Below are 26390 nucleotides of genomic sequence, written 5' to 3'. Positions count from 1 at the left end.
ATGGGAAAGGCAAGCAAATTATATTCCAGGGTTTGTTTTCCAATACGCCCAGGTTGTGTTTCTTGTAACGCGAGCCCCGGTCGAAACAAATTTGATGGGGAAAAGTTGAAAATGTTGATGACAAATGCGAGGGAGATTGTGTTAATCCTTTGCACACAATAGTAGTAGTATTGGAGGGAATGCACTAGCTAGAATGCACTATGACATAGCTAGCATGTCAGGCCAGCCCTATTGAAGACCATATTAGGGTGGTGTGCGTCATATGTCGTTTACCCCGGGTTTGCCGGGCACCTCGTTCAGCGGAGGGGAGAGGCGTGAAGAGAGAGTGACAGAGGGAGGTGGGAGGGAGGATGGGAGGAGATGTGAGGGTAGAGGGAAGGGGGGGGGGGAGAGAGAGAGAGAGAGAGAGAGAGAGATGTTATAGAGCAGGGACAGATGTGGTATAGGTTTGGAGGATAAGAGATTGATTATTAAAGGGCTTGACAGAAAGAGAGAGATAAAGAGAGAACAGAAAGGAGGGATGTAGGGAGGGATGTGATGAGTACAATTTGAGAGGAGAGTGGTAAGACTAAGATCTACACGAAGAACATACACATGTGTGCAAATGAGAGTGCATAAGGGAGAGAGAGAGAGAGAGAGAGAGAGATGAAGCGAGAGACAGGGGTAGGGACCAAGAGGGAGAGAAAGTGAGCTGAGAGAGGGACAGATACAAGAGAAGGAGAGAAGTAAGGGAGGGAGAGAGAGAGAGAGAGAGAGAGAGAGAGAGAGAGCGAGATGAAGCATGGAACGAGCTGGGATACAAGAAATGGGGAGAGCCAGTAAGAGAGGGATCTAGGAGAGAGAGAGAGAGAGAGAGAGAGAGAGATAGAGAAACAGGGAGAGGGTAGAGAGAGAGAGAGAGAGAGAGTCAGAGAGATGTAGTGAGAGACACAGGTAGAGACTGAGAGACAGAAAGTGAGCAGAGAGAGAGCTAGAGGACAGATACAAGAGATAGGAGAGTCAGTAAGGGAGGGGTATGAGAGACAGAGTGAGGGTAGAGAGAGAGAGAGAGAGAGAGAGAGAGAGAGAGAGAGTGTGATGGAGCGAGAGACAAAGAAGATGAGCTGAGAGAGGGATATAAGAGATGGGAGAGTCTAGAAGAGAGAGATAGAGAGAGAGAGATTATTTTGATGAATGGATACCGGAGTGAGTGTCAATCTGTAAGTACCAGAAGACAGGACTGTGCCATGTAGAATGATGAAGACCTATAAATGACTTACAGGAGTGATGGGAGGGAGGATGTAGAGAAAGGTGTGTGTGAGAAAGAGAGAGAGAGAGAGAGAGAGAGAGAGAGAGAGAGAGAGAGAGAGAGAGAGAGAGAGAGAATGGGGGGAGGGGGGAAGATGGAGTAAGATATACCAAATTTAAAGGAAAAAAGATGGAGATAATTAGAGAAAAGGGAAGATGTCTCTGGACAGGGTTGGAAGAAAATGTGTAAGGGAGTTTGATTAACTTTGACCAATTTATCAATCTTTCAATTTATTTGTGATTCATAATTGTGTTTTGTAAAATAAATGTCTTAAATTCCAATAAATATATTACTTTTCATTTTCATTTTTCTTTATTTTCTTTCTTCTCTCATGCCCTTTCTTCATCACTTCATTGTAATGGCTATATCTCTGTGTCTCACCGTCATAGAGTGTTATGGTATTTTTGCGAATATGTACTTAATATTGTAATTCAATCTACAAATTATTTGTGTTTTTTACTTTCCATATATACAGTTTTTCCTTTTAAACTCATTTGAAATGCAATTGAAACTTTTCAGTCAAACTCATAATCGAAACAGAGGAGCACCTCGAGTGTTAAGTGTGACAGGCATATCAGCACTATATATAAAATACAAGACCCTAGGTTACTGCATATATTGTTTAAGTTGCTTTTTCAAAGAATTATATGAATATGTTTTAATGATAATGCTTGCATTGAACTCCTTAAAAACAATTATATTTATTTCATTTTACTTTTGTAACTTTGTAAATATAGAGCAATGATTCTGGAGGCGGATCGTCTTCTGATGAGGTATATGTTTAACCATGTACAGGTGTACTATTATCCATCTTGTAATATCAACTTAATTATGGTGCACTAATGTAACTAATCAAACATTGACTACCATATTATTCCTACTTATTTTGTATTTTTTGAAGTGATTTAAAGCGCTGGCAAATATTTGTATAAGAGCGCTACAGAAATGTAGTTATTGTATTCCCTTGTAAAAAAAAGTACCATGGTAACCATGGTTCTGTGACCAAATTATCATCCACCATTCGAACCATGGTAACCATGGAATCAAACAATGACATTTGGTATCAAACAACGGTAATTTCATTGTTTGATTCCATGGTTACCATGGTTCGAATGATGGATGGTAATTTGGACAAAGAACCATAGTTACCATGGTACTTAACCATGGTTACCATGGTACTTTTTTGGGAAGGGTTGTATAGTGCTACTATAAATTTGAGTTAAAAGGAAACATAATCTTGGGTAAATGATGAAAAGCTGTGTGCCTAGTAGAAGGACATTTACAGATGTACAGCCATTAGATGGACTTATCTAGAAAGACCTTTTTTAACACAAAACATTTTAGTCCTTACATCCTTTAAATCATTGACAGTGAGGTTCTAAATTATCTCCATTTCTTTCTTTATATTTCATTAGAAACCTTCACAATCACAAGGCCTGCCCCAGTCCATGTTCTCTCATATCTTCTAGATTTGAAGTGTGATGAATAAATTATGATTGTAACATTTAACAGATTGCTGTGATAGAAATTACCATTATGTAAATTAGTTCTTCTCTACATTTAATGATTTCAGTAATATTTATTTTCTTTTCACCCACCTACATTAGAACATGTATTGTAAACAGTGTAACCTTGATATCTATTTTCCAAAAATTCCTGACATCACGTCACAGTATAATCTAGTTATCGAAGATAACATAAAATGTGTGGCTATAGTTTCTTTGATTTACTAATATTTCTTGTCATGGTTCAAAAACATTTGAAATCTTATATAAGTTTTCCCCACAAATTGTTTCACACCTGGTAATCATGTGTACAACCTAATCCTGTGTATATAATACATGAGTGTGATCACTTATAGAAAACAGTAAAAAGACATTAATTCAGGTAGTCTACTAATACTATTTATAGTTTGGTTGTTCATGTACTGTTTCCATAAAAAAAAAAAAAACATTTATGACTTTACTACTTACAAATATGTCACTAGATTTTTCTAACAAGTGACATTATTTTTGATAATCATTATATCAACACATATTCTTTTATTTATTGGGGTATCCTTTTTCAAGTTAGTTCAATCCCAGTTTGTTTTGTTAATTACTGTATGAGTATAATTATATACACTGCCTAAATGTTGTTATTTTTAAGAGAAAATTGTAGAGCAAAACTTGACTACCATGACATTTTCAAGATGTTTCCTTGTGAAAGTATGGTACACATTGCCAGTCAATCCATTTTGGACAGGGGGGGGGGGGGGATGGAATTCCACATTTCTGCCTTAATAGTTATGTTGTGTGCCTAGATGAATCTTTTTTTCTGAAAGCAGTATGTAAAATAGCATACATCAATATATCATCTGTACTGAGCCAGAAGGGTATTAAGTCTGTGTTAAAGTATATGAGGCAATGCCCTTCTGGCTCCAAACAGAGAATATTTTTAATTTTGCTTGAATATCTTTCTGAAAATTCTGATAATTGAGAGTTGGTAAGTCTACTTTATCTCCCGTCACAATATGTAAACAGGAGAATCACCCATTTGATGCATTTTTCTTTTAAAAGAGATTGTTGAGTTCTTGTTTCAGACCGCAAATGCCTTCAAAGTGTATGGTTATTGCTATTATTCTTATTTATGACACTTCTAGTGCCCTTTTAGACCCTAAAATTGCTATGAAGGTAGTTATAGACCCCATACCAATTCAGCTACACTTTTAAAAAAGATACAGTGACCGTTAATTAATTAATAATAACAATACATGGGCCGGCTGGTTGTGCGTATTATAACCAACACGAAGAAGCCAACAAAAAGCCAATATTGGCATTGGCTGGAATAAAACATATAAGGCACTATCTGGTTTTTCAACGGCTGGTTCAAAATTACTGAATATTTGTGGGGCGCACCATAATATTAGAAAGGGTTATATCTAGTTTCCAATGTTGTTGTGAATCTCTCACCTACGAGAAGCTTGTTCATAACAACACTTGGGCATCACAGACATTTATGACACCAGGATAATTAAAAAAACACTGGCACACACGCATGTCCTTGCCTAAGTCCTAAGTCCACCTAGTTGGCCATTAGTAAATAACTGACCAGTCTGAGGACAGACGGAAAGAGAAATCAGGTCTCGTCCACACCAAAGTTTACGATTTCCTGATTCCACTTGCCTCACCTGATTACGTGTTGCTGTCAAAAGTTCTGAAGTAAATTTGTGTTTTTAGTAACTCAACCATGAAAGGTGGACTCTTTGAATTACAGCCTTTCTTGAGTACTTTTGAATATAAGTTTTAATATTTTACATTCTCAAGAAACATAAGTCAGGACAAATCAAATTTTAACTTACTTGAAAACTTACAAAACGTGGTAGGGGCTCCAATGATTTTACTGTAATTGTACATGTTATGTAACATATGATGATAATGATTTGTTATCCATACTCTGTAAAATGCCTAAGAATGAACTAAGAAACACAGTGTAGGATTTCACATGTCATGGATATAGCAAAATTGATTATTGTAATAAGGCGAATTATTGTGATAAAATTGAAGGTGACAATGGCTTGCATATACCTCAAGCTTGGGTAAAATTCAACACTTTGTTAAAAAAAAAGCACCATTGTGTTCTTCAAAATATCTGCTACACTAATAGCCTTTTTCTGTTTCTTTTTTTCTTCAAGTTTTCAGGTCAATAACATTAAGTTCAAAAGCCATGCACAGTCACGATGACGAGGTATTTGTGATTGTTTTCATCCTTAGGGATATTGCTAGTCAAAATTGGGAACGTCAGTTTCCTCGAAAAAAACAAACATGCAACATTTGCCAGGGACAAGGAAAACAAAAGAAAATCGCCCTAAGTGTTTCTCTGTTTTCGAGGAAACTGAGGTCTGTAAATTTGAAATTCATGTCTATTTCCATATGACCCCACTTTCTAATTTTAGCAGTGCGGGTCTTCTTGGTATTCATGGAAAAAAGAGAAAGAAAAGGAGTTCATTTAAGGTGACTGGAGATTTCAGCTGACTTTAAAGATACACTAGTAATCTGCATTCAGATCTTTAGGATAGAATGCATAGCCCTTTGAAGATTACAAGGAGGAGGAGGAGGAGGGGGGAGGGGGGAGGGGGGGAGGAGGAGGAGGAGGAGGAGGAGGAGGAGGAGGAGGAGGAGGAGGAGGAGGAGGAGGAGGAGGAGAAGACGAAGAAGAAGAAGAAGAAGAAGAAGAAGAAGAAGAAGAAGAAGAAGAAGAAGAAGAAGAAGAAGGAGAAGGAGGAGAAGGAGAAGGAGAAGGAGAAGGAGAAGGAGAAGGAGAAGGAGAAGGAGAAGAAGAAGAAGAAGAAGAAGAAGAAGAAGAAGAAGAAGAAGGAGGAGGAGGAGGAGGAGGAGGAGGAGGAGGTGGACGAGGGGGAGGAGGAGGAGAAGAAGAAGAAGGAGAAGGAGAAGGAGAAGAAGAGAAGGGGGAAGTAGGAGGAGGAGGAGAAGGAGGTGGCTCCGAAATATTTGTCACCTCCCAGAACTCAACCTTCTCTTTAAATCAAATATTTTCATACTATGACCTATTATTTCATTACAGTTGATCTTTTGATGACACAGTACTGTGTTATGTTACACCCTATCACTACCACAAAAGCCACAGACTGTCAATGTGTTTGCAATGTGGAGGAAGGTTGCAGGGCCAAACAAGTAATTTTGACCTAATGTGTCTGCCTAGCATCAGAAGGGGATTAAATGTGTGAAAATTCATCAATGTAGTTTACAACGATTATATAAGCAATTTCTTTTTCACTTCATGCCTTTATGTAAATTATGTACCAAAGTTATTGTTATTTTGTAAAAATGTTGTGAGGATCATTTTAAACAAGCCATTCGTGTGCTTTTCATGAACCTCCCACTTTAGACATCTCACTATATATGTTTGTATTGTGTATATTATATGATATTGTTTTTATCTTGACGTGGAAATAAATAAATGAAATAAAATGGACAAATGTATAAGTTATTGTGATTCTCCCTCTCATTGAGTGAGTTATGGAATCAAATGGCAGTATTTATTTGACATAGGCCTACTACAAGTTTATACTCTTTTTATTTGTTTTTTGACAGCAATATGAAGGAATAACTTAGTTTTTTAAAAGTTGTATTGAATACAATAAGCGAATAAAAGTCGGAGGTTAACCTCTTACCATTTCAATTATGCTTTCTCACACGTTATATGATCAGGATAATGTATGAAAATTATACCTTTAATTCATCAATGTAGTTGTCTATTATCAGGTGATTTATGGCATTGTGAGGTCACAATGAGGAAGTGATAGATCCTCATACCATTCTCAAATACCTCAAAAACCACAATACTATCATGTCAAGTACTAAGTCAGTCAGTCGTTCCTAAAATAACTCATGCATTCTTTGGCTTTGCTGCCATAATGTAAACAAACCAAAATGACCTTGGCAAGTAATGTTCACAGAAAGGCATTGTTGGTATCTGGTAGTATAGTTACAGAAACAACAAGTTAAATCAATGTTTTTCAGAAAATAATGAAAATCCCTCTCAGTGTTCCAAAATAACACGTGCATTCATGGCTTTGCTGCCATAATGTAAACAAACCGATATGACCTTGGCAAGTAATGTTCATAAAAGGCATTATTGATTTCTGGTATTATAGCAACAGAAATAACAAACTATGAATATGAAATCAATGTTTTTTTGAGAATAATTAAAATCCCTCTTAGTTTTCTGAACTTTCATCATTTTCCATAATGCCAATATGACCTTGACAAGTAATGTTCATAAAAAGGTATTGTTGATTTTTGGTGTTATGGTGACAGAAACAACAAGTTATGAAATATGAAATCAATGTTGTTTTTTTTAAATAATCAAAATCCCTCTCAGTGTTCTATATTTTCAGCATTTTCCATTATGTCAAGTTCAGCCCTTTGACACCCCGCTTTTCCTGTTTTTTCAGCATTGTGATTAATTGGATCAATTCATCTTAGAGTGTGATGTCACTATCTGAACAAAACATATTTTTTTAATCAAAACATACACAGTTAAAGATAAAGACCAGTTCTGGTCATGCGATTGCATTGTGAAAGAACGTTGTGGAATCGTTCAGAAAAGGTTGATCATCTAGCATACAGGCCTGATAAAAACCCGATTTAAATCGGTTTCCCGATTTTTTTTATTTTTCCCGATTTTTTCCCGATTTTTTTTTCCTTCCCGATTTAAAAAAAAAAAAAAAAAAAAAAAAAAAAAAAAATCAATTTTTTTTTTTTTTTTTTTTTTTTTACCAATTTTTTTTTCTTCCCTATTTTATCCTGATTTTCCCGATTTCCCCCTTTTTTTTTCTCTATTCTTCCCTATTTTGCCCTATTTTTTTTTTTGCTTCCCAATTTTCTTACTCGAAAGGGGGGAATATTGTTAGATGCCATTTTTTCCCCGCGAATCCTCTTTTTTTTTTTTACTCAAGGGGGGCGTGGTTGAAGGGAAAACCAAAAACCTATTTTTTTTTTAGTGCTCACTATCACCCCTGAGCATATAAGTATTGGTGTGTACTACAAGCTTCTGGAATCATCAAAATGATACGAAATTTGGCCCAGTCTTCGTAAAGTTACAAGCACTGTACACAGAAAGAGGACTACGCACACATGCGCGACACATGCATAATATCTATTTGGTCCCAATAGATCAACTAATTTACCAAATATATCAATTAGTACGGGGGTTTCCCGGCAAAATTGTTATCATCATGTATTAGTCAAAACATATTCTTTCACATAATTGGTAATAAGAGCTTCCATTTCATTTTTTGAGAGGGGGGCGTTTCCAAAACTGGTCTTCACCTAACTAAATTATGTATACCCTTACCATATTGTTTATGATTATTTGAGTATGTGAAAAATTCAATCGTCCAAATTAATGTTTCTTGAGAATGTTACATACTAAAGTGCACATCTAAAGCTATTCAACAAAGGCCCTACTTCAACCAGTCCACCTTTCATCCTTGAGTTACAAAACAAAAACATCAAATTACAAGGGGTACAAATATTTCAGTTATTAACTGTATGTGTTTCTAACCTCTGTGTATGGAGTAATTCAAATTGAGATATAACTTGTACATGTGCACTTGAACTAGAATAGAATGTTTACTCAGAAAGGAGGAAAATATGTCTGTGTTTGTTCAGAGCGGCAGACATATTCACATGTAAATACATGACTGTCAGACATGTGATTGTGATGGTATTCACTAGCTCCTCCCTGGTCTTTTGTCATGTATGAAAAACATGTCTTTGGGCTATATTTTGTCAATGTTTTTACGGTGTTTCCTAGAAAAGGAAAATAGACAAAAAACATATTTTTAGGCTAACATGGAACAAATGGTAGATGAAAATATGTACAGGGTTGAAAATAATCAGGAAAAAAAACGAAATTGATGTTGTGCAGCTTTTTCAATGTTTTCCAACTACTTTTAGAATGTTATTTTGACTAGTGTAAGCATGAAGGCGGTAGGAAGGAATGTGTTACCTGTTTATTTTCATTCCATATTTTGATAAGAATCTGTATTTTGAACTTTGAAATGTCTATTTGAAGAAAAAAATTGTCCTCTAAAAGATGTTATTTCACAATTGCATTTTTACAAAACTCACTTACATGTATGTAGGATGAAAAAGAATTCTTGTTTGCTTACTTGCTCCCTCTATACAGAAAACAACGCCTAATTGGTGACCATTGGTCCCCCATGATCCTCTTTTTCTTATGTTAATTGAGACCTGAGTTGATGAGATAGCCACCTGTCAATGACCACCCTTGGTGGTCTAATCCCTCCTAGCCAAACTAGTACAGACAGCCTTTAAAACAATAATATGTGTTTTCAATTTTTTTTTTTTTTTAGAAACATAATTCTCTTTAAAAATGTTAATACTGAAGAGTCATTCACTACCAAACTTTGTATGAAATTGTTATTTTTTCACTTTTTTAAATGGTTAGGAATGTGAACTTGCTTGTTTTTATTGCAATATTCTGAGGCCTGAAATTATAGGCTAATGTGAAGTTTAAACTCTCTTCATATTTTCTTTCATTTTAATCCTTTATATAATAACAATAATAATAATATGTCTTGTTTACCCACGGTAGCCTCATCAGTATTAATACTGTTCTCCCTGAGGGCCCTGCAATCATATCATTACACCGCCTTTCTTTCCCTCTTCGCTTTTGAACAGGTGTCATTGAAATTATTTCTCTCTAAAAAAAAGAATTTTTTGGTGACATTTATGGCTTTCCTTGTTTATGTTGCCTTCTCCTAACAGACGTTATGATATTTTGTACCCTGTGCTAATAAACTGTACCCTAGATTTCAATGCTAGTGGGTTACAATGCACTTGACTGATGAATGTAAACACCAAGCATTATCAACAACACAATGTCAGGAAGGAATAGAAATGTTGACAATAGTATTTTTGTGGCTGAATTATGATCCAATTCGATAAGGAGGATTTTTTGAAAGAGTTGGTTCCTTTTTGCAAGTTTATCAGATGAACTTCGCAATCAGAATGTATCAATGTCTAAATGTTTCTTGAAAAATTTGAACTTTATGAATGCTTTCTAAGGAAATTGTTTATAAATCCTAGTGTTCTTTGTGGAAAAATTCTCAATTGTGCAAGATGTTGATAATAGGAAATACAGATGCTTATCATATCTAGAATTTCTTTACTTTATTTAAGTGTAGTATGATTTATCAATTCACTTTTAATCCAGAGATCATATAGGATTATAAAAATGATATTGTAACATTATGATGCCCAATGTTTATGTTTCCTGTTTCAACAATGGAGTGAGATTGAAAATTGATTGTAGACAATCACATTTTTTCAACAAGTAGCATGTAATATTCTTTTACATGATCAGACTACAAGGATAACAATTCTTCATTGAATTTTTTTTTCTCCCCTTTTTTACTAATACCAACTTTTTAGTTTTCTTAAAGCTGTTGGGGATGTGTTTTCTGACATTCTTATTAAAAAATTATTTGTAAAACATGTAATTACTCTCACTACCATGTCACAATGTTAATACTAACTTTAACATTCTTTATTAATTATTTTAATGTGTTTAACAATCAACACATATTATCATGATCGATGACTGGATGAAAAACAGCATTTTACCGGAATATCTCTATTTCTTTATTTTATCTTTTCAGAATGGAAGCAGTGTAGATGCAGTTGAATCAAGCGATAGGAGGTAAGTCTTTCTCTTTAATATTCAGTATTTCTAACTTGTAATTAATATAGTTTAGCCAAATAGGCACACAAAGATACCTCTTTAATGAAAAATGCTTTTAAAAAAAAATCATAATTTCATCACACAGAGGTAGAAGCGTATTGTTAGGATATGGAGCTGGTTAATCCATATACCATCTCAACAAGGCTTCATTTTAGCTTAACTTTTATTCAGATTTTTCAAAAAGAACTTTTAATTAACCAGCATCACTAACTACTTCGCCTTTTGCATTTAGGTGGTGTCTTTTCCTGCCACTACATTTTGCTAAGACAGAATTTAGACTACAAATTTACTGGTCAAATAATATATTTATTTTTACAAAGTTAGAAAGGTAACTGTATGATTTAATAGTCTATTTACAAGTAATTCCCTGGTGTAACAATATTTTGATTTGTTTTGTTTAATAAAAAAAAAGTACAATACCACAACCAGTATATCAATACAATTTCTTTCACAAAGTTTGGAAGGCCATTCATTCCATGAAAAGAAATGTTGTATGCACGCTCCAGGCATATGTTTCATCGCTTAACCAACAGAGGGCGCTATACCACTAAGTGAAAGAAGGAGCTTTATTACACCTATTACACATTTTTCATTTTCAGTATAACATGACCTAGGGCTCCAATGCTTTTCCTACATTCAAATTAAATTATTATTTTACCTTTGGGGAAGGTGTATTAATCTGCATTGATAGGGTGCCATTTTAAACTATGTTTGACTTAGAATGTCTCTTTTTAGGGTCTCTGTACTACAGGCTTTTTGTCATGGGGTGGTGAGATTCTTAAGAATTTAAGAGGCAACCCTCAAGTCTCAAGCATTCTGGATCCATCTTCTACCACTTTTTATTGATTGCAAAATGATACCTTAAACAGATCTTAGCTTATTCTCTAGATTTAGAGCTCAGATTGATGTTATCTCTCGGTCCAATGAAGCCCAGATTGATAATTTCAACATAACATTTTTGTAAAGAATATGCAAGAGATTGTACAGGAGAATATTGTTCCATAGCTGATTTTAACGGACCCAATTTCATGAGGGGACATAGGAGCTAGTCCATGGCAATGATTTTCATGTTTTTCTTTTCTTTGAATTTGTAGAACGGAGAGGATAGAAGCTGATGACGGTGAAGAAGATGAAAGATCAGCAGAAGAAGTTCAAAGAGTGAGTAGGACTTTAAAAAAATTCTCATCAATGTTTGGATTTTTTGATGAAAACTAGTGTTAAAGGGGCAGTCGACTCTGATATTAAGTTGGTTTTAATAGAAGCAGAACATTGAGAGAAACAGGTCAGTGAAAGTTTGAGAAAGAAACAATTAAAAACAAGAAAGTTATGAATTTTGAAGGTGTGATAAATCAAACACAAATTGGCAACTCCGTGAGCTCCTCTCCCATTTGGATCGTACTGAAAAACTTCAAAATTTATATTTTTTCTAAATTTTCAATCATACATTCATCCTAGATATATTTATTGATGGATAATATGTTTTTATACAGAGCCTGTATGAAACCAATTTATTTTGTCATCAATCACTAAGAAAATGAGGTTAATTAAATTTTCTGTACCGAGAAAATTGGAGAGGAGCTCGGAAAATATATCACAGGGTTGCCAATTTTGTGTTTACCTGATGACAACATCGAAAATTCATTACTTTCCTATTTTAAAGTGGATTTTGCTCAAACTTTCACTGACCTTTGCTCTTATTTTTCTGCTTCTAATTAAACCAACTTAATATCAGGGTGGAATTCCCACTTAACGAGAGGCAATCGTTCTACCTTTCTAGATCCAATTTCGTAGTGTCAGAGAACTCATCTGTATTTATCAAAAACATCCTGATTAAATTGTTAATTGATTGTACTTGACATGGACAGTCAAAAACAATTATTTATGAAACTAAACAACATAAATATGTTGCTCACTTTTTTTCTTCATACTACTAAATCATCGTGTACCCTTAAAGATACAAACAACTTACAATGAGATTTGAATGACTGCTTTTTCTTTTGCAAGAAACCACCCATATTAATTAATTTCTAAAGCTTTTAGTTACAAATTATTTTTTGTTTGATGGAGTTTTATCTCTCTTTTCTTTGATTATTGGTGTGCATGCATTTTATCTCAGTCCAGGGCCCTGTTTCACAAAACCGTCATAAGTACATGTTCACCGACATCCTATTGAAATATGTGTATTAATGGGATGTCGGTGAACTTGTACTTATGAACGTTTCACAGAGATGCCAACCCTCCCGATTTCATCGGGAGGCTCCCGATAATTCACCCCAACTCCCGACCTTACGATCACCATCCTTATCCTCCCGATTTATTATAAAAAATTAAAAAAATGATTTTTTTTTTTTTTTTTTTTTTTTTTTTTTTTTTTTTTTTTTTTTTTTTTGGCGCTTATCAGTATATATATCTGTGAATTGAATGAGAAATATCGTCTGTTAACTTTAGCATGTAGTAAATCCACTATATTAAAAGACAAATTAAGAGTAGCGAAAGATTGTTTCAGCATATGGATCGCCGTAACCAATGCGTGGATATTGACACAGAATCCAAATGGCGGAAAATCAGCTAAAGAAGACCAAGAAATGGTATCAGAAGTATAAGACCGAACACTGTATCATATATATGAAAGGAATTCATCATGCATTTTGTACAATTTGTATGTTATTTTAAAAAAAAGTGGGAATTATTGAACTAAATACACATGTAAAATGCTGCAAAATAAGGCTCAGATTGCACCAGAGAGCATCTAGAACCCCAGAGCTTCCAGGGCCCTAAGGCGGGCCCTGGACCCCGGCCGCATGGGTCGGGCGCTACGCGCTCGAGATGTGCGCTACGCGCACATTATTTGGTGTCCGTTACAAATCCTCCCTATTTATGTTTTCCAAAAGTTGGCATCTCTGGTTTCATGAAACGATGCTCAGGTATCTTCTAGTCCTGTCTACTATGATTTATGTTGTATAGGTGAATCTGTAATATGTCTCATGAAATGTCTCTGTACTGAATGATTTTTATTTCTTTTAAATTTTTATTTATCCTTGTCTTTTCCTGTCTTTCTTCCCTTTTAAATGAATATAATTCTCTATTATTTATTGTTTTGATAAAATTGTTATACTTCCAATGTTGAAAAATTACTTTTATGTTAGAATTACAAGTCTTTTCATCTTGCTACCTATACAGTTGAGCAACTAGATTATTAATAACCCTTGTGAATTCAATGTTTTCATAACTCAAGAATGAAAGTTGGAATGGTTGAATTAGGGTCTTTGTTGTATACTTTCAGATGTAATCTTAAATGTGTCACATTCTCAAGAAACATAAATTGGGACAAATCAATTTTTAACATGCTTGAACAAATGGTAAAACTTGGTAAGGGTATGAATAATTTAGTTGTTAACTGTTGGTATATCAGTGTAGTCATTATTATTTTATGTTATCTTATATAGCGCCCTCGCGGTAGACGGACATAAAGGACTCTACATTCTCTTCATATCTTATTTCCATTTTTGGTATCTATGAGACAACATATTTCTCAGTTTGTGCTGTGAGCCTGTGAACAACTAACAAAAGAATCTGATTATATTGAGCATTTTAATGGACTTTCATATTTATGTCTTTGTTGTGAATACATCAGTTCTAATTGTTTTAAATTGATCTGAATTCCAATATCAAAATAACAGCATGCGAATATTATAGCACACATTTGCAAGTTTAAAAAAAAAAGAAACGAGTATATTTGAAAAGTGAAAAACTGTTAAGAATATTAGAAATGCTCATCCTCAAAAAAAGAAAGAACGATAAACAACAATAAAATACATGTTTTAAACACCTCACAAGTGCTACATGATTTATTTGAGCTGTAACCATTGAAAGAAAAGACGCGATTGTTAGTATTTTTAAAAAGGAAGGCGTAACTCCATTTACCAAAGTCACCCATAATAAAACTAGATGTTTGATGTTACTGCTTCATACCCTTCATTAAAAAAGACTTTCCATAAGGTTTGGCAGTGCAGTGGCGAGATTGCTGATTTGTATGTTTTGATGTGATAATTTTGAAATCAAATCTCTTTGCAAATTTTGTTTTAAAATTGTCAGGGAATTGATTGTTGCTGTGAGTTCAGTTAGTAGCATAAACAACTAAACAGTTTATTGTCATTTTGGATAGATTTGGCACACCCGAATGTGAAATAAATATCTTCTCCTTTCAAATTAACACATATAGATCAAATGTGTACTTGATATGTAAATTTCCACCTTATAAGAGAGAATATATCTATTCTGAAAAAGATACCAAAGAATATTGCAAAGCGAAAGTCAATTGTGAATCAGCTTTATTTCCTTCGAAAGTTTGTATATGTTATGTTTTGATTTCTTGATAAACACATAATTTAAAAAAAATTGAATCAGCCTTTGTGTCCCAAAACTTAATTCCTAACTTTGAATTGGCTTATTTGCTCTGCTGGTATACACAAAAGGTAAGTTTACCAAGTTACAGCCTATAGGGTTTGTTAAGCAGCTTGAGATAACCTGATGAAAATAAGAACTTCAATTTCGGTCAGGATATACTTTCGTCCTTCTCAATTCGAGTGCGGTAAACGATCATTTAACTCTGAAACCAGACTATAGTGTTGTGTATACATTAACATACTTAATTGCATTTATTTTCACTCATTGATAATTCCATTTTCCATTCCAATTTTGTTTCCCCCCATGCATGGCATCCCCGTACTATTTCCTGCATGTTTTGTGACTCGGTGACCCCTTCGTCCATCTCCCGACCTTTGAACCCTTCACCGTCATGATGACGCCATTCCCGCACATCAGATGTTAAACCGAGAGAAACGATCGAACAAAAGGTTACAACGGAAGCTCGACCAGTCGCAGGAAAGGGTTACCATTCTGGAGCAAGAAGTCAGGATTCTCACCCAAGTAAAACACTTGATAATCTTTTCTTATGAACTTCCTCAAATGATATGTTTGAGGAATTTGTCCAATTAAGTGCTGGTTGCAATGCATATCCTTCTTGTAAATCAATGATATACCAGTTCAAAATTGTATTCAAATGAAGAGCTTCTATCAAAACATTGACAGCTACGCACAGTAAAGGTTTTTGAATATTGGCTCTGCCTACATGCATATCACTTTGGTAATCATATAAATGGCGGTTTGTAGTCATAGTTGCTGCAATGTCAGGCAATGTGCAAAAACTTCATGCTTATACCAGTGAAGTAGAGTAACTTGTAGCATTGGAATAGATTTATGAACTGGATTATAATTGTAGATACCGAATTTGGAACATGATTTCTATCATAGTGCTCGAAAGATATGGCCAAACTATACTGTATGCATTGCTGTGATATTTTAGATCACAAATATACTCTTTGAAAAATTCAATTTTCTCCCAGTGCAAGAATTAAGTATTTATTCTTAGTAAATAATTGATGGACTGCATGATACAAGCCTGTATATGTACTGGTATTGGTGTGCAGTTGTTAACAGGCCATGTGGTATATATATATATCCATATTTTTGTTGAATGTGCATGCATACATGATATATCCATTATTTCTATATATTTTTTGTAATGACTATGTATTCTAGCATGCTTTATATCTATCCTAAGTGATAAAGATCATATATTTACAAAACGAAAAGTGAATTTCATATTCTTGAAATGCAGTCGTATCTTCATGAAACTGTTTTATGCTTGTGAAACTATATATACATTTATATCATTTATAAAGATGCAGCAGTTCTACACATCTTAGATATTTCATTTCCTGTCTGTTAAATGTCATATTAGAGGAATAAATGGATACGTCTGATTGATAGGATTTTGTCATTTTTATTATATTAAATTGTATCGCATCCTGAGAATAGGTTTCTGATTTATTCTGAATTTAATTTAAAATCCTGATTCTTCATCAGAGAAATACTTTTACATCGGAATAGAAGGCAGATTATTTGTTTTGTCCCAAGTAAGAAATTTCTTAAGCTGCCTACATTGGAGTATGCTTTATTTGAGTTCCCTTTTTATTAATTCAATTTTCAGAACATTTACTACAACATGATAGAAGCAAGTGTTATTGCAGTAAAGAACAGCTCTAAACACTCTACTAAATATTCAAAATGGATTTTCTCAAAACTTTGGAAGAAATTGGATTTTTTTTTCTGGTTAAAAGGGAACCTCAAAATAATATTTGCTTTCGTAGGAGTCCTTCAAATGTATTTCTTTGTATTTATTCATTACATAATTATCATGATTTCAATGATCTTAATGGAATAATTGGGTTATCCTGTTCAAGCTGACTTAAGCTGACTTAATTTTGATCTGTTATTCTTGTATATTGTATGTTGGAAGCTTGGCGAATAAAAATCAATCAATCAATCAATCAAGTTGCAATCATAACAGTTATTGCAACTTCGTATTGATAACAAGTTTTATGAAACTTGGCCTTGAAGTGATGATCACTTCTTTGACATTTTCTCAACTTTCTTTTTAATCCCTCCCTAGGATTTGGAAGCTGCAGAGGATGAGCTAGACCAAGTGAAGGATGAGAATCGAGCATTACTAAAAGCATTGGCCAAGCTAGGCAGTTAGGCCATGGTTACATAGCCCCCTCTATTGGCAGAACAGAGAATATCTGATAGCAACTCAATCACAAGGACAAGCTCAAGGTCAAGTACAAGGACAAGCACAATGACAAAGACAAGGGCAACAGCAATGATCTTTTTTCCCTACGTAGATAATAATAATAATAATAATAATATTCTGTTCTTGTATAGTGCATATCACATTATATAACGTCTCAATGCGCTTCCAAAGAGCTTTGGAAATTACCACCCTAGCTTTAGCACCGCCTACCGATATCGGCGCACAGTGCATTTCAAGGAATAATCCTACCAGGTGCCCATTTACCTCACCTGGGTCGAGTGTGGCAAATGCAGAGAGCCCCCAAGGGCCCCCAAGGGCTGACAACGATGTAGTGCATTTTTATTTGAGCATTTTTTGGTGACAGGGTTGTGTTTCAAGCAATCTAGCATTTATTAAAAGTGTTGCCTAAATGTACATTTTGTCCGTTTGGAGCCAGAAGAAAAACCGAAGGGCGTTAACTCAAATACAATGTATTTTTACACAGAGTTGATGCTGTTACGGCCACCAACAGGTGATATGTCATGGTGATATATGTAGATTAAAGGATGTAAAGCTCGCCCACTTGATGAATGGATGTAAATAAATTTACAGCAAAATAAAATGTGTTTTATCGACAATATCATAGGCAAAATTTCATGCTTTTTACAATAAAAGACTTAGGTTGGAACTAAGGTTGTATTAAGAGCCAGAAAGATGTTAACTCTGCCTTTAAAAATTCTGAGCCGACTCTTTTAAAGTAAAAGAGTGAAAGGTTGCCTGGATTGTGCTGTAAAACAGAACACTCTATCTTCTTTAGATATGAAGTTTGTCTGTTTGAATTATTCACATTTAATTCATCAAATGTGTGAATGTTTTACAGATATTAGTCCTCAGTTGTCACCATACTGTATTAAAACCCCACTGCTCTAGTTTAGCCAGGAGGGATTAGACTTCTCAGCGTGGTCACTGACAGGTGGTTATCTCATCAAATCAGTTCTCAATTAACATAAAAAAGGAGAGGATCATGGGGGACCAATGGTCACTGATTAGGCATTGTTGGCTATATAGAGGGCACAAGTAGCTATACGAAGTGCATTGGGGCTTTAAATGTCATTATACTTGTTTCACAGAAAAGGAGAAAGAGAGAGGGAGAGTTCACAGAAAAAATATTCTTTTGCTATCAGATATTCTCTACTGGGTTTATAAATACATGTAAATACTTCTTGTTTAATAGTACTAAATATTAATACAACGTGTTGCCAAAAAAGTGATGATCATGTACAAATATTGAATTCAGGATTTGTACTCAGGCAGCGTAATTTCTCATCTATTTTCGTATCGATTGGTGAAACCAATATCTCCCAAGACATGCTTCTTTTCATGTTACTTTTCATGGTACTAAACATAAGACAAAGTATCAACTTCTATTTTTAATAAGAATAATATTGTTGTCTTTCTCTTTCTTTCATCTTTACTCTTTTTTTTTAAATCCTAAAATGGAGCAAAATCTCTAAAATGAAACTTCTTTTAATATGAAACCTCTTATTCATTTGAGATGCATATACTCACATTGGAATGAAGTGTTACTAACTCTGAAAGACATGAGCACATGATATTTCTCCTTATCTGCTATATATTGTCGTTTGAGAGCCAGTAGGTCATTATTTAATCCTATGCTGTTACATAGAAATTAACGTCCTTCTTGCTCCCAGGGAACATTAGTTGGGTATTTACTATTTAGGGTATGCACACGTATTTTATATGTCACAGGTTTGCAACGCAATGTAAAGTATAATACTATGTAGTCACATACTGTCTGTCTGGAGCCAGAAGGGCATTGATTCATATATCTTAAAGATAAAGTTGAGTTCTAGTCATACGATTGCATTATAAAAGAAACTGAGTTGAAGGGATTTGAAAAGGTTGAATATGTAACAGCTATGAATTGGTGCATAATCTGAGGTTTCAGAATCATCAAAATGATAAGAAATTGGTCCAGTCTTGCTAAAAGCCACGTCCATTGAACACATCAATATCCTTATGGGACTACACAAACATGTGGCATGATAGTGCGGTCCACAGCCTTTAGCTGTTACTTGACATATCTTGAATATAAGCGTATTTGAAGAGCCATTATTTTCAGGGAACACTTTTTCTATGATACTCTTCAAAACTTTTAAAAAGAATAACAAATCTCACAAATTGTTATTTTTTTCCGCTCCCAGAAGTCAACCTTCTCCTTAACACAGTGTTAATACCCATCTGGCTCTCAACAGACTATCGGTATACTATGGTTTAACTGCCTAGCAGCTCAGTTTGGGCTAGATTTGAAGGTTTTAGGAATATTTAATGTTTGGAAGTAAGTTTCCTTGTCTGTGTGATAACATTAGATTCTTTATATATTTAGCTTTGTTAGTGATAGAATAAATAATTAATATAGATTATTTAAAAAGAGAATTCTTTTCATGAATACGGTTGACAAACAAAAATTCTCTGTCGAGAGTATATCGTATTAAACCTCATTAGTACTAATTAGAAATTATTCATAAATTGTTAATAAAGTGTACATAGTATGTACATGATAGTCGTTATAATCCAGAATATGAATAATATGCAAGAACATCTATTTTAATTTGTATATCACAGTTGCAGTGAATCAGTGACTTATACTTTGTTCCTTCTTATCTCAAAACTTTTCACTAAATAATCACTTAACAACATCTGTATTTTAACTTTAAATTTTAAACATTTTAACATTTTCTATTGGCATGTTATACTCTAATCAAGTTAAAGGACAATTTTTTGGGCAATACCCATTTGCAATGAGTTGATATATATAGAAAAAATATATAATATTGTGAGTGATTCTTTGTTCGTATTTATTAGGCACGTGCGATGAAAAAGCCGTGTGTAGCATGTGTGTTTTGAAATTAATCTTCAATGTTGAGATGCGTGTTTGGAAACGAACATCATTGATTATCTTTGTACTAATAGTCTTCTTCTCAGAGGACGCAACTTTTTTTTTTTGCTTCAGGAGACATGGCCGTTATTATTCATGAAGATGCATTTGAATTGACAAGAGTTTTTGAAGATGATATGATCACGAAGACTTTCAAGAAAGGGGCTTTAAATACACAGGAAAGCGTGACCACTCGAAAGAAATAAAGGGGATTATATCTTCAAAAATTCTTGTGAATTTTATGCATACACATATTTTGTCCTTTTTCACACTATAAGTGGAAGAAAAAATATTTGGGGTGCATTTATTTTCAAGTTTGATTAGTTACATTGAAAGTAGTACTGTATTTTATTCCTATTTTTATGTAATTTCGAAGGAAATAGATAATTTACGTCATTCAAAAAAGGAAAATAACTATGTTTCATCGGCTAGTTGCAATCTCATTTTTATTTAAACTTCAGCATGATTTTAATCTCTCCCCTGTAACACTTGTGCAGATCGTCTCTTAAAATTTTCCCATCATTTGCATCACATTATCAATTTTTTAAACATTGAAATTCATTGAGCTATTGATTTCATAGAGGGATTCTTGGTTGTTTTTTTTTTTTTTGAGTGAAAGATTTAGTAATTGCAAACTTTATTTGCTTGCATCCAAAATTTGCCAAAGAGAGAGTTCTCAGGTTCTTCTGAAATCACTCAAACTTTGAAGAGTCTCTTCTTCAAAAGGCTTCACAGATCTGTGAAAAAACCTGTGTTTGGGTATTTTCCTAGAAAGATTTTTTTTTAAAACTATTCACCAAAGAGAGAACTGAATCTTGTCACGTTCATGCTGCCTTTGGGCAGTGAACTATAGATCCAGTATAACCATATTCCAAGTTAACATTCTTGGGGGAAAAAAAACTTTATGCATTTTCAAACAGAAATAAATAAACAAGAACTGTAATATTAAGGTATTTTTGAGGTGGTATAGAACAGTTTACTCAATAGAAGAGCTTTGTTGTGTTTGGGAATAATCGGTTGTTATACAGTGGCAAATTATAAAACAAACCAAACAACTGGTCAGTATCACGAATGTATATTATATGCCATCTGTGTGAGCGTGTAGAACGTGAGTCTTGGTCAGCAGTTCAGTCAACTATACATGTACCATTTTATCCAACAATATCGCATCATCATTTTTCAAATTCGACACTATATCATCCTTTCTTTTATCATCAGTGAGATCTTCTTTCTGTATTTCCATACCATGTGAGTTTTAAGTCTTTTGTCAAATCATTTTTATTTCATTTTACTGTCCTAATCGGAAAATTCATCCAATTATCAGTTCAAATTCTTCTCCATTAACACCACTCCCCTCCTGTGTGAGCTATTATTCGCAATATAACTTTACTTATTCAATATTTATTTATGTACTTTCCTTAATGTTTCAGTGATCTAGATCTTCATGCAATATTCTTTTTTTAAAGTCTCAACTGCAATACTAATGATTTTCAATTAAACTTTGGTAGGGGTCGCCCTTTCAAAGGCCTTACATTTAAATACGTCATATGTTTTTGTAGTTGTTGCTGTACTTTTTCTCTTTGTAACAGTAATATAATATGGTATTTATTCAGCCTATTTGTATATATATATAATCACCTTCTGTTTTTGATGCATAGAGTAAGGTTTAAGTTCTTGTTTTCTTTTCGTGTTCGCCGTTGTAAATACTGTGTTGGAAGCATGATATGGATGTTAGCGAGGCAATTTTTCTAGATCAGATTTGACTGTTTTCAACTTATTTGCATGTATCTCGTATTGAATGTTCTATAATTTATTTATCATGTTTGAATGAATGTGTTATCTTTGCGAAACGAAAAACAACATACGCCTTCACTTGGTAAATAGAATCATCACCCAAAACGAGGTTAACTTTCAGGCTTTTCATAAATAACATTAAATACCCATCATTAGCAATTCCTTTTCCTCAAAAGAAAGGATATCAATACAAAGTCTGGTAGTATGGCATCAAATAATATAGCATAGATACCCATACTAACGGATGGATGAATATGAATCATGGATTATCCTCGGAGCTGCTAATAATAGGCATCTTGGGAAATGAAACAGAGTCGGACTATTCACTGATTCGGTAAATACTTACCTAGGACGGATTAAAAATTGAGTCGCTGCTGTATTAGCCAGGCTCTATCTCTCCATAACAGCTTGGATACAGCAGCGACAGGTCTCGAAACGGAAATCTTTTTGGAGCCATTCAGAGCTGACGCCCTTCTGGCTCCGAACAGACAGTGTTATCTTGCCAATTAGCAGAGAGATAATACCATTCGATTGTATGCGGGAAGTCTTTAATATGCTCTTCATATTCATCACAGTAGAAATGACTGCTCCCCTTCACACACACCTTTTTCACCACTCTTTGGGATTTCCCATTACATTGTCTTGACTCATAACAAAACTTTGCTCATCAATAATAGAGTCATCGTTTCCTTAGTACCAAATCTGATTTTTATTTGAATGATTTGTTTAGGTTCTCATTTGTTTCATCTGGGCTAGGGAGGGGGTGCTGGGCAATAGCAAAGGGGCACCTCAAAAGACATTAACGTTAAGTCTGTGACCTTTCCTGAAAATTGTCCTCCTTATTGGTAAGGAAGCAGATCCAGAAGGGCATGGACCCGTGTATTCTTTAACACATATGCCACTTTGGCTCTATAGGCTCGGACTCAAAGCACACAATGACACAATGCGTTTACAATAATTGTTTTTCCTTTTTATGGCATTTCTTTTTTGTTACTTTGGACATATTATCTGGAAAGCAAATTTGACTGCTGGTGGCATTATTATGCTACATGTAGACCTTTAGATTTTGGTGGCGTTCGGTTTCTCAAAGAAGATATAGTGTCTTGAGTTTAATTATTGTAGACGGAAGCAAATAGGTTCAAATTGTCTAAATGTATATTGCGAGATGGTTTCGTCCCGATCAAACTCACAACGAGCTTCTATTTATAGTAGAAATGCATGTAGATCATGACTGAAATTTGCAGAATTCTTTTCTGCATTTATTCCAACATTTTTCAGTGGTTTCTGCCTCCTTTTTTTTTTAGCTAACTCTTTTGTGGTGTAAGTGCAGCTTTGCGCATTCGAGACTGTTTAAAATCAAACATAGTTTTGGATATGCAAAGTTTTTTTAAACAAAAAGTTAGCGGTTCTGTTATTTTTTTTAATTTATAAAATATTTATAAAATCATCTCAGTGACGCGTTTGAGGTTTATATTTTCTCTGACCCCGATTAATACATGAGTTTTAATGAGCAAAAATGGTACAAAGTGGTTTGTATAATCTATTCAAATTATGTCCCGACGGCTTTTTTAAATCTAGGGCATGCAGGTAACCATTGAATGATGTTGGAATCAAACATTTTCAAGCAAAACTATGTTGAATAATTTGTACATCTTTTTTATCTGTCTTTCCATTTTGACATTTAAAATAAAGATTTACAAAGAAGCTTAGAAAGATTTTAGAGTAGTTAAAACATTCGCCAAACATCTCTGCAGTATTATTTTTTTTGCTAGCACGACAAAACTTATGAAATCTATTGAAATACATGTAGCGTTTGTCTCTAGAGTCGAAAATACTTTTCAAGATTTGTGTCGAGTTCTGACGATGAAATGCCATCAAAATGAAATGCAATAGGGAACATGCTTGGTGTCCAAACTCATTTCAAGCTTGAGGAGTATTGAATGAAAAAGCTATTAAGTAAGGATACAGCATTTTGATGGATGACATTTATCATGTTAAAATGTTGAGACTACATCACGATTGCGCTGATTATGCGAATGAAGTTTTTACGTCTTGAATAACACTTTTCCCTCAAAAAGCCTATATCTCCAATACCTTGGCATGAAAGAATATCAAGTCACTACACGTACGATGCACACTGCACGAATATTTTCAGTCGCAAAGTACCTTATCTCGTTTACTCGGCACGTTTGGTAACTGTTCATCCTAGTTGTGCGTGTGCAGTGCTTTCAAATTTAACTTTCTTTTTTTAATTTATGTTTTGTTTTTGAAGTGCTTCATAGATTTAAACTATTTGATTGTGTGAGTGTTAATCAAAAATATAATATGACAAAGCCAGATGTGATTGAGTAGTAGAAGTTAAAGATTGAATGTTGTTTTTAATAAGTATTATCCTAATGTATATACTAATGTATTTCGTTATGTTATTAATCAAATGTATTCAATCAGTTCGTATGGTACATACACTATGTGAAAGGATTAGGGAATTCAATGTACACTGTATGTTATTTTAAGGTTCTTTTGGTACATTTAATATGTGAAAGGAATACTCGGAACTTCAATGTGTTTTTTCTTTCTCCTTTATTCACTCAGTAAGTTTGTTTCGTTGATGCAACATGTGGAAGGAATTGGTAACTTTAATATGTTTTTATTTCAATATCAATTCAATCTTTCGTTCATTTGTCCTTTCATTCGTTCTCACAGTTATTCATGCATTTTTACATTCATTCATTCATTCATTTATCTGTTCTTTCATATAAAGCACCAATATTCGTCTTCAACTGTTGTCTGTCGCAAACACAGAATGTATACGCGCTTCAATCCGTTCGGATCCAAATTGATCAGACATAATTTCCCTCTTGACGTAATTATATTTAAGATGTGTCCATGGTTATGGAAGGAAATCGAATCTTGGAAAAAGTAAAATTAATGGTACATTGATGTTGGGGTTAACTCATGATATATTTATTCTTACAAACTAGGATATTTGAGACTACTGCAGTAAGTGTGAATAACTATGATTTGTAGAAAGATAAATTGTACTGCTAACCAGTTTTTATGCTGTTCTACAAATCTTCTTTCTTGGGATTTTTTTCTCTTGTGTGACGTCGATATATTTCCCTTCAAAGAGAGTAATAAAGTTTGCCATGAATCCTGAAAACGTGTGCACATTGTAATTATGTCTTGCGTAGTCACATTGCAGGGTACCTACCTAATCTTGACAGGATAATAATAATGATATAAATAATATTACATTTATATAGCGCTTTTTTATTAGAAACAAAGCGCATGAGCAGAAAATACAAGAGAGAGAGAGAGAGAGAGGGGGGGGAGAGAACATTATTATACGAAGATTACATTAATTACAAACAGAAGAATGTTACAACAAATTTACCAAAGATGTGTTTCAGATACCTCTCGGAATCTGAAAATCAATCCAAAAAGTTTATTCGTGTAACTTCATCTGAGAAAGTGTGAACGCGCGGTGTTTTCACACTGTTGCCTTTAAAGTGGGAATAATCTTTTCTTACCTTTTTTAATGAAATGATTGTGACAATTATGATGTGTTTCTAACAAAAAAGAGTTCACAATTTATCAAAAACTAGTATCGATCTCTTTGACTCTTTAGATTGATCAGTAACTTTATCAATCAAGAATAAATGATAATTGTCACAATCATTTCACGAAAGAGGTAAGAAATTTAATTCAAACTTCACGAGCAATAGTGTATTCAAAACAGTGACGTAGTATAATTCCACCTATTGAGAGGGCAAATTGGGTGATTTTTTTTTTGGGGGGGGGGGGGGGCTCCGATCCTATCTGGAAAATGAAATGCAGATTCACAACGCTACTGATTATGAAGAAGGTTCGGGAGGTGGTCTAGGTAACTTTTTTTCTTGTCCTTTTCCTCTGCTCCCCCCCCCCCCAATCCGGGATCGGAGGTACGCACGGGGGGGGGGGTGCTGAAAAGGCTCGTATAACAAAAGAAAAAGGTCTACCCATATTGACTTCACACACCTGACTTACGCTGAAAGGGGGGGGGGAGTGCTGGGAACACGCATATGCCTACCCTAAATAACACTGAGTGTGGGGGGGGGCTCTGCTCCCTTTCCCTTTCTCTCTTTATTCTTTTGTTTTGTTTTGACCATCCTCCGATAGGGGAGGGCACATGCCCCCATCACCCCTGTATCTAAAAGCCGCTGAATGAACGCTTTGAAGATGTCCAACTTAAAGTGTAGTACATACAGCCTCTGTCCCTAATTCCAGATAGTGGTTCATCTTACCCCGTCAATCTATTGTTTCAAATCTCCATAAACATTGTATACGCGTGCCCTCGTGATCAATGATAACTGGCAATACAGATGTACAATTATTATCGTATATCTAATGGGAAGGTTTTTGTCATGGATGTGATTTGATACGTTTTATCGTAAGCAGTTTCA

General features: G+C 34.4%; 1 long non-coding RNA gene across 1 annotated transcript; it reads left to right on the top strand.

Moving 5' to 3' along the window:
• The first annotated feature begins 2002 nt into the window (after positions 1-2002).
• Positions 2003-25108, top strand: LOC105440113. The gene is made up of 5 exons (XR_004064997.1): positions 2003-2061; positions 10479-10519; positions 11656-11719; positions 15386-15490; positions 17076-25108. It is a non-coding gene; the product is annotated as an uncharacterized LOC105440113 (long non-coding RNA).
• Positions 25109-26390: the final 1282 nt, after the last annotated feature.

The sequence above is a fragment of the Strongylocentrotus purpuratus genome, unplaced genomic scaffold (genome assembly GCF_000002235.5).
Source record: "Strongylocentrotus purpuratus isolate Spur 01 unplaced genomic scaffold, Spur_5.0 spur5_contig_844, whole genome shotgun sequence".
Classification (NCBI taxonomy): Eukaryota; Metazoa; Echinodermata; class Echinoidea; order Camarodonta; family Strongylocentrotidae; genus Strongylocentrotus; species Strongylocentrotus purpuratus.
Note: the sequence above shows the minus strand (reverse complement) of the source record. Positions and strands in the feature narration are given on the sequence as shown.